At 41.1% G+C, this 12,485-nt stretch overlaps 1 pseudogene; it reads left to right on the forward strand.

Moving 5' to 3' along the window:
- Window positions 1-322: 322 nt before the first annotated feature.
- Window positions 323-1,090, forward strand: LOC110292367 (annotated as a pseudogene).
- Window positions 1,091-12,485: the final 11,395 nt, after the last annotated feature.

Genomic DNA, 12,485 nt, shown 5'->3' on the forward strand with positions numbered 1-12,485 from the left:
GGACTGACAGGCAGCATGTACTATAAATTGGGACACGCAGCTGTGGCTTGTGCCCGTAGCGATTGCGTGTGAGGTGAAATCTGTCCTGGTGTATCATGAAGCCACATAGCCATCCATCATCGTTTTACTGTGACAGAGGCAGTTCCTTCAGACAACCAGGCTTCCATCCAGGTGGTTTCTGCAAACACCCTACTTCCCTTCAGCCTCTGCGACAGCATTGCTTCCAGCCCTCTTGCTAGTCTTACCTTGAGACTGTAAGGGCCATGGCAGGGAGAGTGCTGGTGCCCACCCAGATACATGGAGCTGTTGGCAGTACCCCAATGAGCTCATGGTCACCTGGATCCTGCGGGTGTATGACTAGAGAGGCCCTGCCCTGTCCCTGAATTCCGGGGAGCTGGGGCTGCTGGGTGACCTCACCCATGATGGGGATGGGGGTGGGGGTGGCGGCTGGCTGCCAAACTCTACTGAACTGGCTGCTGCAGGCCTGGCACTGGGAATCCCTGCATTTTGAGGCCATTGAGTTACCTACCCTTCAGGCCCTGGACGACCATGGACGAAGGCATCCAGCTGGTGCGTGAGCTGGGCATGATCGAATGGATCTACCTTGACCAGAAGGGCCTGTGGACCTGGCCCCAGAAGATGTGTCCTTCCCTCAATGCCTGCAGCAAAGCCTGCTCACAGCAGCACCCTCTGAACTGCGCCTTTCGCTGGTCAGCCTGCTGGTAAGTGGCATAACAGTATTGGAGACTGTGATGGACTTTCAGACTATTGCTGATGTGGGCCTACTCTGGCACCAGAGCCATCTAGGCCGCACCAAGCTCATGTTGTGGCCCGATCCAACTCGTAAGGACCTCTTAGGCTGGCTGCTCAGCCATGGTGTACCCCGGGAGCAAGTAGACAGACAGCCCACCAAGGTACTCCTAGAACTCTACATCAAAGAAGCCAAGTGCAGTCCTGGCCACCCCAACTATGGGCTGAATGAGGAGCAGCCCCCACCACCCCCTTACTCTGCTCCGACCAGGCCTGTGGGGAAGAGCAGCCAGTGCGTCAAAAGGACACTTACACCCCAGGATTGAAGGTGGGAAAATGAATTGCCTGTAACCCGGGTGACTAGGAAGCAGCTTGGAGAGCAGCTCCCCCACATTCTCACCCTATAGCACTTAACGCCAAGCTCAGTGGCCCCAAAGAGAAGTGTGCATGTTGCTAGCCACATCGTCCAGATGGAAAGTGAGCAACAGGTGGCTATTGGTTGTGAATCTAGGGTGCTTATGGCCCTGGAATTAATCCCCTTGAGTTGGAGCTTAAGGCCGTGCTAAGATGTGTGGCCACATCAGGGTCCCCACCCCTCTGCCTCCACATGGGCCCCAAAGCACTACATATAGGCTATATACATAGTATTTTAGGTATAGGCTGCACTTCCATGGCCTTTTACTGGATGTTTGACACTTTAGGGCCAGTCTCCCTATTGTAAAGGCTTAACATAGCAAACTTTTCTTTCTTTCTTTTTTTTTTGTTTTTTGCTTTGTTTTGTTGTTGCTGTTGTTGTTGTTTTTCTGAGACAGGGTTTCTCTGTGTAGCCCTGGCTATCCTAGAATTCACTCTGTAGACCAGGCTGGCCTCAAACTCAGAAATTCACCTGCCTCTGCCTCCTAACTGTTGGGATTAAAGGCATGCGCCACTACGCCTGGCTCATAGCAAACTTTTCCAATGCAGTATTTTTACTTTATATTTTATTTTGAACTTATGTGACACTTTGGTTTAGGGGAGAGGAGAACCCCCTTTTGTAAAGATTTTGCTTTGGGGACCCTGTGCCCATATTCTTTTAACCATGCCCTTCCCTTTTGAAGCACCTTCCAGCTGGATCTGGTCTCCCTGGCTGAATAGATGGCCCCTGGCCAATGCAGATCTGTATTTAGTGGAGTGGCAAGGTGGGCAGCTCTGAACTTCTGCCTTCATGAGTTTCTATTAAATGGCTGGTTCATTGCCCTCAAAAAGAAAAAAAGTAACAGGAACCAACAATCATTGATCTTTAATAGCTCTTAGCATCAATAATCTCAATTCCCCAATAAAAAGACATAGGCTAACTGACTGGATATGTAAACAGTGCCCAGCATTTTATTGCATACAGGAAACATACATTAGTGACGATGGCAGATACTATCTCAGAGTAAAAGGCAGGAAAAAATATTCCAAGCAAGTGATCCCAAGAGACAAGGAGTAGCCAACCTAATATCCAATAAAGTATCAACCAAAAATTACCAAAAGAGATGGGGAAGGACACTTCAGACTCATCAAAGGAAATATCCAGCAAGATGAAATTTTAATTCTGAACATCTATGCCCCAAATGCAAGGGCACCCACATTTGTAAAGGAAACATTACTAAAACTCAAAACACACATTGATCCTTACACAATAATACTGGGGGGCTTTAACACCCACTCTCACAAATGAACAGATCATGGAAACAGAAACTAAACAGAGACTCAGTGACACTAACAGAAGTTATGAAGCAAACGGACTTAATGGATATCTACAGGACATTTCACCCCAAAACAAAACCTTCTTTTCAACACCTCATGGTTCCTTTCCCAAAACTGACCATATAATCGGACACAATAAAGGTGCAACAGATACAAGAAGATTGAAATAATCCCAGGTGATATCAGATATCACTATAGACTAAGGTTGTTCTTTGAACAACAAAAACAACAGAAAGCCCACTAACTCATGGAACACCAATAACCCTCTCCTCAATGATAACTTGGTCAGGGAAGAAGTAAAAAAAAAAAGAAAAAAAAAGAAAAGAAAAGGTTCAAGACTTTCTAGAGTTTAACAAAAATAAAGGCCTAGCATACCCAAACTTATGGGACACAATGAAAGCAGTGTTAAGAGGAAAATTCAGGGTTGCAGAGATGACTCAGCAGTCAAGAACACTGGGTGTTCTTCCAAAGGTCCTGATTTCAATTTCCAGCAACCACATGGTGGCTCACAACCATTTCTAATGGGATCCAATGCCCTCTTCTGGTGTGTTTGAAGACAGCTACAGTGTACTCATATACAAAAAATAAATAAATAAACCTTTAAAAGAGGAAAATTCATAAAGGAATTGGAGATATCCTACACTAGCAACTTAACAGCACATCTGAAAGCTCTAAAACAAAAGGAAACAAACACCCACGTGGAGTAGACAGCAAGAAACAATCAAACTCAGAGCTGAAATCAACCAATTAGAAACAAAGAGAACTATACAAAGAATAAACAAAACTAAAAGCTGGTTCGTTGAGAAATCAAGAAGATAAATTAACCCTTAGCGAAACTAACTACAAGGTGCAGAGATAGTATCCAAATTAACAAAATCAGAAATAAAAAGGGAGACATAACAACAGAAACTGAGGAAATTAAAAAAAAATCAGATCTTACTACAAAATCCTATACTCAACAAAACTGAAAAATCTAAATGAAATGGATGATTTTCTACACAGATACCAAATTCAAAGTTAAATCAGGACTAGATAAAATGTCTGAATAATCCCATGACCCCTAAGGAAATAGAAGCAGCCATTATAAGTTTAAAAAAAAAAAAAAAAGCCCAGGACCAGATGGTTATAGTGCAGAATTCTGTCAGACTTTCAAAGAAGACCTAATACCAATACTTCTAAAACTATTGCACTAAGTAGAAATAGAAAGAATAGTACCTAATTCCTTATATGAAGCCACAGTATGCTGACACTTGAGCCACAAAGACCCTACAGACCCTACAAAGAAAGAGAAATTCAGACCAATTTTGCTTATGAATATTGATCCAAAAATACTAAATAAAATTCTCCCAAGCCAAATCCAAGAACACATCAAAATGATCATTTACCATAATCAAGTAGGCTTCATCCCAGGGATGCAGGGATGGTTCAATATAAGGAAATTCATCAACATAACTCAATATATAAACAAACCTAAAGGAAAAAAATCACATACATGATCATTTCATTAGATGCTAAAAAAGCCTTCAACAAAATATAACACCCCTTCATGTTAAAAGTCTTGGAAAGATCAGGAATTCAAGGCACATACCTAAACATAATAAAAGCAACACATAGCAAACTAACAGCTAACATCCAATTAAATGAAGAGAAACTTGAAACAATCCCATTAAAATCAAGGACAAGACAAGACTGCCAACTCTCTCCCTATTTATTCAGTTTATTACACAGAGTTCTACCTAGAGCAATTGGACAACAAAAGGAGATCAAAGGGATAAAAATTGGAAAGGAAGAAGTCAAGGTGTCACTATTTGGAGAGGACATGATAATATACATAAGCAACCCCCAAAATTCTACCAGAGAACTTCTACACCTGATAATTTCATCAAAGTGGCTGGATATAAAATTAAATGAAACAAATCAGTAGCTTTTCTCTACGCAAAGGATAAACAAGCTGAGAAAGAAATCAAGGAAACAACACCTTTCACAATAGTCACAAATAATGTAAAGTATCTTGGCATAACTCTAACCAAAAAAGTTAAAGATCTGTATGACAAGAACTTCAAGTCTCTGAATAAAGAAATCAAAGAAGACCTCACAAGGTGGAGCAATCTCCCATGCTCATGGACCAGTCCAATTAACATATTAAAAATGATCATCTTACCAAAAGCAATCTACAATCAATGCAATCCCCATCTAAATTCCAACTCAATTCTTTACAGAGATAGAGCAATACTCAATTCCATCTGGAATAACAGAAGATTTGGATAGCAAAAACAATTCTCAACAATGAAAGAACTTTTGGGGGAATCACCATCCCTGACTTCAAGCTGTACTGTAGAGCAATAGTGATTAAAGTAGGCATGGTATTTGTACAGAGACAGAAAGGTAGATTAAGAGAATATAATTGATGGCCCAGAAATAAACCCACAAACCTATGATCACTTGATCATTGGCAAAGAATCCAAAACCATACAGTGGAAAAAAAGATGGAATTTTCAACTAATAGTGCTGGTTTAACTGGAGGTCTGCATGTAGAAGAATGCAAATTGATCCATTTTTATCTCCTTGTGCAAAGCTCAAGTCCAAGTGGATCAAGGACTTCCACATAAAATGAGATACACTGAATCTAATAGAAGAAAGAGTGGGACAGAGCCTTGAACATATCAGCATGGGGAAATTTTTGTGACCAGAACACCAATGACTCAGGCTCTAAGATTGACAAATTGGGACCTCATGAAACTGAAAAACTTTTGTAAGGCAAAGGATACTGTCAATAAGGACATACCAGCAACCTACATATTGGGAAAATTTCTTTACCAACCCTTCATTTGATAGAGAGCTAATATCCAAAATATACAAAGAACTCAAGAAATTAGACTCCAGAAGACCAAATAACCCAATTAAATACTGGGGTAAGGAGCTAAACAATGAATTCTCAACTGAGGAATAGCTGAGAAGCACTTAAAGAAATGTTCAACATTCTTAGTCATCAGGGAAATGTAAATCCAAATGACCCTGAGAGTCTACCTCATACAAACCAGAGTGGCTAAGATCAAAAACTCAGGTGACAGCAGATGCTGTGGAGGATGTGGAGAAAGAGGACCATTCCTCCACTGCTGATCTAATTGCAAGCTGGTACAACCAGTTTGGAAATCAATCTGGCAACTCCTCAAAAAGTTGAAAATAGTTCTACCTGGAGACTCAGTTACATTCCTGGGCATATACCCAAAAGATGCTTCAACATATAACAAGGGCATGTGCTTCACTCTGTTCATAGCAGTCTTATTTACAATAATCAGAACCTGGGAACAATCCAGATGTTCCTCAATGGAAGACTGGGTACAGAAAATATCCATTTTCTGTCAAAATTGAGGGACATTGAAACAATGAAATACCACTCAGTCACTGAAAATGATAACTTCACAAACTTTATAGGCAAAAGGATGGAACTAGAAAATATTACCCTGATTGAGATAACCCAGACCCAAAATGACATACAGAGTATATACTTAGTGATAAGTGGATATTAGCCCCAAGTCTCAGAATACCCATGATACAAATCAGAGACCATATGAAGCTTAACAAGAAGGAAGACCAAAGTGTGGATTTTAACATAAAGTTCCTACTCCCCTGCTTTTAACTCTGTGAGGACTGGGCTACCAGTCCTCACCCCGAGAATAAGGATCTGTGGATGAAAAACACAGACACACACATTTAGTTCAATTTTAACATAACCTATTGGCTCAATTGCTGGACACCTCTATTCTTCCACAGCTAGCATGCCCTTCCCAATATTCCTAGTTCAGTACCTCTTAATCTGTCCTTAGCTTACTGTCCTGTTTACTAACTCCTTGTTCAACAACCCAAAACTGCCTTCAGCTTAGTTGTGTTTCTAATATTCTGCCTGGGGAAGCAGCCTATGTTTGCTCTGTCCAAGATCTCACATGGCTGGTCATCTTTTCTTCCTCTGAATCATGGTCAAATCCTCCTTCCTGTTCTTGCATCTCTTAGCCTGCCTTCAGGGAAGCAGAAGTCCTGCCTCTTTCAGAAATTGGCACCTGGAATCTTTATTGACCAATCAAGAACCATTTGGGGGAATAGGACCTTAGCGCCAGAACCAACCCCTACAGTGGATGCTTTAAAATCACTTTAGAAGGGGAAACAAAACAAAACAAAACAAAACAATCAAGGGAGGCAAAGAGAGGGAGAAAACTGGGTTAGAGATGGGAGGGAGGGAAAGAGACCAGGCATGGGAAGAGACAGGAGAGAAGTCCAGAGGGCCAGGAGAATGAGTAGAAATAAGTAGCAGTAGGAGTGGGGTGGGGTAGGGTGGGGATCTTGGGGAACCACTAGAAAGTCCTAGACACCAGGGATATGAGAGGCTCCCAGGACACAATGGGGATGACAAGAGCAGAAAGAACCAACAGTAGGGAGATAGAACCTGAAGAGACTACCTCCAGTAGATAAACATGGTCCTAAATGGAGGGATCCAGCCACCCACCCATCTAACAATATTTAACCCAGAATTGTCCTTGTCTAAAGGAAATGCAAGGATAAAAATGGAGCAGAGGTTGAAGGAAAGAACATACAGAGACTTCCCCACCTTGTGATCCATTCTATCTTCAGACACCAAACCCAACACTATTGCAGATGCCAAGATCTGCTTCCACACAGGAGCCTTGTGTGGCTGTTCTAAGTGGCTATTCTCTGCTAGCATCTGGCTAAGAGAGATGCAGATATTCACAGCCCACCATTGGACTGTGTGACCTTCCCAGCCTTGAGGAGGCTTAACTGACCTTGAGTGCTTGCCACATCGGAGTCTTATTGAACCTGGTGGATTCACCTGCCTTGGTTGCACATGCAAATTCCACAGGAACTTAGAGGAATAGACTGCCTGATGACCTTGCTTTGCAACATAATCCAGCTGAAACAAAGGATGAGGTCTGTAGGCTTGCCCTATATAAATGCAGTGCTGAATTTTAAACTTGGAGTCTCAATCAGAACCTTATCTTGACTTCATTCTTCTCTTCATCCCCCCAGCCCCACCCTCCCAGTCTCTTTTTCATTTCCAGCCCCTCTTTCAGGTAAACCCAGTTTGTCCATAGCCACTGGACAGCTACAGGTGCCACCCAAATGAGGGGCATGAAAAGGGGAGACCCACTGAGAAGCACTGTCTTGGATGGAGCTCCACAGGAAACAGAAGAAAAGTAACATTATCTTGCTCAGTAAGCAATGAACAGCATTAATGCTAGCACTAGTTATAAAGTTTATCTTTTGGAGGCTGTTGTTGCAGGAGGTGAATTAAGGGGATACAGGCTAGGTTGAAGAGGTGGTGATCTGATGCTGACTTCACCTTGGGATGGCAGCACAATGGGACAGGGGAATTATAAACAGGCATTTGTTTGCAGCCTCAAAGAGCTGCTTCCGGTAAGAGGAGCAGGGTTTTCCAAACAGATGTTAGAAAACTTTTTAGTTTAGATAGATTCATGCTGTGCATGGTTTCCAGAAGAAAGAACTTTGGATAAGGAAACCTGGGAAAAAGTTGGAGAAGTTCTGATAACCACCCAGGCAGATCCTATCACCTTCTGCCTCTGGACACTTTTAAATATGCTATTGATAATAATAATAAAAAAGAGATAAAGAGACCTCGAGGGCATTAGCTATTGCCCAGGAACAGCTTGAAGAACTTCAGGAAGAACGCTCTTCAGAGAGGCTTCCACAAAAAAATGCTCTCTCAACTCTAAATCAGAGCAGTTGATCTTGTACACCTTTTAGATCTCAGATAAAAGAAATTGGAGATGCTGATGATGAATTAGATCCATAAGAGGAAGCTGATTTAGAAGAAGTGGCTGCCAAATAGTATTGTGTTGATTGGCTTCCTTATGCACCTTCTGCTCTGCCTATGGCCTTTCCTGCAGGAGATGCTGCCTAGATAGACATGCAAGTATATAAGTTAGAGCTGGAAATTAAGCTGCAGAAATTGACTAGTGAGCTACAGGAGATAAAGAGTGTATCAAGTGCAGGAAAGAGCAATGATTCTGAGATATGCCAATTGCTGCTAGAAAGAGCTATGAATCAAGCTCAAAGGGAAGGGCCGGATACATCTGATGTGTTAGCTTTCCCTGTATCTGAGGTAATTGACCAGCAGGACAATAGAGTCAGACAACATCAGATGTTGGAGTTCAAAGTGATAAAAGAATTAAAAACAGCTGTGGCACAGAATGGACCTACAGCTCCCTTTTACACAAGCTTTGTTGGATACTGTGATGGAAACAAATTTAATCCCCCAAGATTGAAAAACTATATGTAAGGCTACTTTGTCAGGAGGAGATTACTTACTCTGGAATTCTGAATGATATGAAGCAAATAAGAGAGCCCCCATGATGAATGCTCAGGCAAGTAACACACATTGGGATATTAACATACTTCTAGGAGAGGGTCAATATGAAGGTAATACTAATCATATTAGACTACTTGTAGGAGTGTATGCACAGATTACAATGGCTGCTCGCTGTGCTTGGAATCAATTACCAACTAAATGGGAATTTATCTGGTATCAAACAAGGTCCCAATGAACCATTTCAGGAATTGTGGATAGAGTGCTAAAAGCAACTGGTAGAATTTTTGGAGATCTTCAGGCAGGAGTTCCTTTTGTTATAGAACTGGCTTATGAGAATTCTAATGCAGCCTGTTCTGCTGCCATCTGACCATTCAAAGCAAAGACAGACTTATCTGGATACATTCATCTTTGTGTAGAAATTGGACCCTCATACAATCATGGTCTGGCTATGGCTGCTGCCTTACAAGGGACCACTGCACAAGCAATGCTTTCACAGAGATGAGGGAATAAAGGATGTTTTAAATGTGGAGGTTTGAGTCACTTTAGAAATTATAGTCCCAGGAACAGAGACAGGATTAGACAATCAGGTCATGCCCCAGGAATTTGTCCTGGGTGCAGAAAGGGTAATCATTGGACCAGGGAATGTAGATCTAAAATAGATAATCAAGGCCATCCATAGTCAGGAAATGAGCAGAGGAGTTACCCGTAGGCCCCCCAGACATTCACAGCAAGCAGCTTTTCAGGTCATGAAGCTGTTGACAAGCCAGGGAAATCCATTTCTGAACTTATCAAAGTATCCTCAAGAAGTGCAGAATTGGATCTTAGTACTACCACCTATGAAGGACTAACCCCAGAAATGGGGATTCAGATGCTGCCTACAGGAGTTTTTGGGCCCTTGCCTCTGGGGACGTGGGGGTTACTTCTAGGCTAAAGCAGCATTGTAAAAGGACTACAGATCTATCAGGTGTTATAGATAATGATTATTCAGGAGAAATTAGAATTATGGATGCTTCCCCCCATGGCATTATAACTGTAACTGCTAACAAAAGAGTTGCTCAACTTGTTTTAGTTCCCTTGCATTTGCTACCTTCCTAATTTGTTAAGAATACGAGAGGACAAGTTGGCTCTGGTTCCTCTGATGTGTACTGGTTTCAATCTATTACTAGCAAGAGACCTAACCTTAAATTAATAATTGAAGGAAAAAGTTTTGAAGGATTAATATATACTGGGGCTGATGTAACAATTTTTAGAGGATAAGATTGGCCTTCAACTTGGCCTTTATCTGATACTCTCACTCAAGGGATTGGTTACACCAAAAAGCCAAAACAAAGTTCTAAACTTCTAACCTGGAGAGATGAGGAGGGCAATTTAGGACAAATTCAACTCTAATGTCATGCCTCATTTGCCTGTTACCCTCTGGGGAAGAGATACTTTGTCACAGATGGGTCTTATGACATGCAATCCTAATGAAGCAGTGACCAAACAAATGCTAAGACAATGATTTTTGCCTGGTCAAAGGCTAGAAAAGGAAGAACAAGGCATTAAGACATTTGAAAGGCCTAAGCTTCACTCTAACACTAGAGGCTTGGGGTATTTTCTGTAATGGCCACTATCTTGCCTGCATTCCATGCTGATAAAATTCAATGGCATAATAATGTTCCAATGTGGGTTGATCAGTGGCCTTTATCCAAAGAAAAAATAGGAGCGGCCTCCTCAATTGTGCAGGAGCAACTAGAGACAGGGCATAAAATAGAATCTTAGTCACCATGAAATACTCCAATATTTGCTATCAAGAAAAAATCTGGTAAATGGAGATTGCTACAAGATCTAAGAAAGGTTAATGAAACCATGGTACCTATGGGAGCTTTACATCCTGGGCTTCCATCTCCCATAGTCATTCTTAAAGGATATTATAAAATAGTAGTAAATTTGAAAGATTGTTTCTTTACTATTCCTTTGCACTCCCAGGTTTGTGAAAGATTTGCTTTCAGTGTTCCTTCTATTAATTTTAAAGAAACTATGAAAAGATACCACTTGATAGTTCTTCCTCAGGACATGACCAACTACATACTACAGTATGTCAAAAATTTGTGGCACAAGCCATTCAGTCTATAAGACAGCAATGACCAATGATATACATTATACATTACATGGATAATATCCTGTTAGCAGGAAAAGATCATCAATACTTGTTTTTATATTATAGAGATTTACAACAGGCGTCAGCTGATAAAGGACTACAAATGGCTCCCAAAAAAGTACAAACTCAGGATCCTTGCAATTATTTAGGCTTTAAACTTACAGATCAAGTCATTTAATTGCCAGAAAATAATTATCCATAGAGACAGTTTAAAAACTTTAAATGATTTTCAAAAACTGTAGGTGATATCAATTGGATTTACCCCTATTTAAAGCTTACTACAGGAGAATTGAAACCCTTCTTTGATATTCTTAAAGGGAGTGCTGATCCTACCTCCCCTTGATCTTTAACCTTGGAAGGATTGTTGGCCTTACAACAAGTAGAAAGAGCTATTGAAAAACAATTTATTACTTATATAGATTATTCTTTGCCTTTACATTTGCTGATTTTTAATATGCCTCATACACCTACAGGATTATTGTGGAAAAAGCTCCTCTTATGTGTTTACATTCAAGGATATCTCCTAAATGTAATATCCTGTTATATTATGATGCAGTAGCCCATATGATTATACTTGGAAGGAAACAGGAACTGATTTATTTTGGCAAAGAACCAGACATCATTATTCAGCCTTTTCATGTAGACCAAAATACTTGGTTAAAGCAGAATAGTACAGACTGCTTGCTTGCTCAATTGGGATTTAAAGGTACTACAGATAATCATTACCCACAAGATAGGTTGATAAAAATTTTGAATGTACATAAGTTTATATTTCCTAATATGACATCGTTATAGCCTCTACATAATGCTCTTTTAATTGTTACTGATGTCTCCTCTAAAGGACAAGTATGATATCTTATAAATAATCAACAAGTAATCATAGAGACTCCTGGGCTTTCTGCCAATCTAGCAGAACGGACAGCAGTATTGAGTGTTTTCCAGAATGTAAATGATACTTTTATTTTATTAGATATTTTCTTCATTTACATTTCAAATGCTATCAAAAACCCCCTATACACTCCTCCCGCCCTGCCCCAGAACCCACACACTCCTGCTTCCTGAACCTGGCATTCCCCTGTACTGGTACATATGATCTTTGCAAGACCAAGGGCCTCCCCTTCCATCGATGGCCAACTAGACCATCCTCTGCTACATATGCAACTAGAGACACAAGCTCTTGGGAGGCACTGGTTAGTTCATATTGTTGTTCGTCCTATAGGATAGCAGAACCCTTCAGCTCTTGGGTACTTTCTCTAGCTCCTCCATTGGGAGCCCTGTGTTCCATACAATAGATGACTTTGAGCATCCACTTCTGTATTTGCCGGGCACTTGTATAGCCTCACAAGAGACAGCTATATCAGGGTCCTGTCAGCAAAATCTTGCTGGCATATGCAATAGTATCTGGGTTTGGTGGTTGTTTATGGGAAGAATTCCCAGGTGGGGCAGTCTCAGAATGGTCCTTCTTTCTGCCTCAGCTCTGAACTTTGTCTCTGTAACTCCTTTCATAGGTATTTTGTTCCCCAT

This window comes from Mus caroli, chromosome 4, assembly GCF_900094665.2.
Source record: "Mus caroli chromosome 4, CAROLI_EIJ_v1.1, whole genome shotgun sequence".
Lineage (NCBI taxonomy): Eukaryota > Metazoa > Chordata > Mammalia > Rodentia > Muridae > Mus > Mus caroli.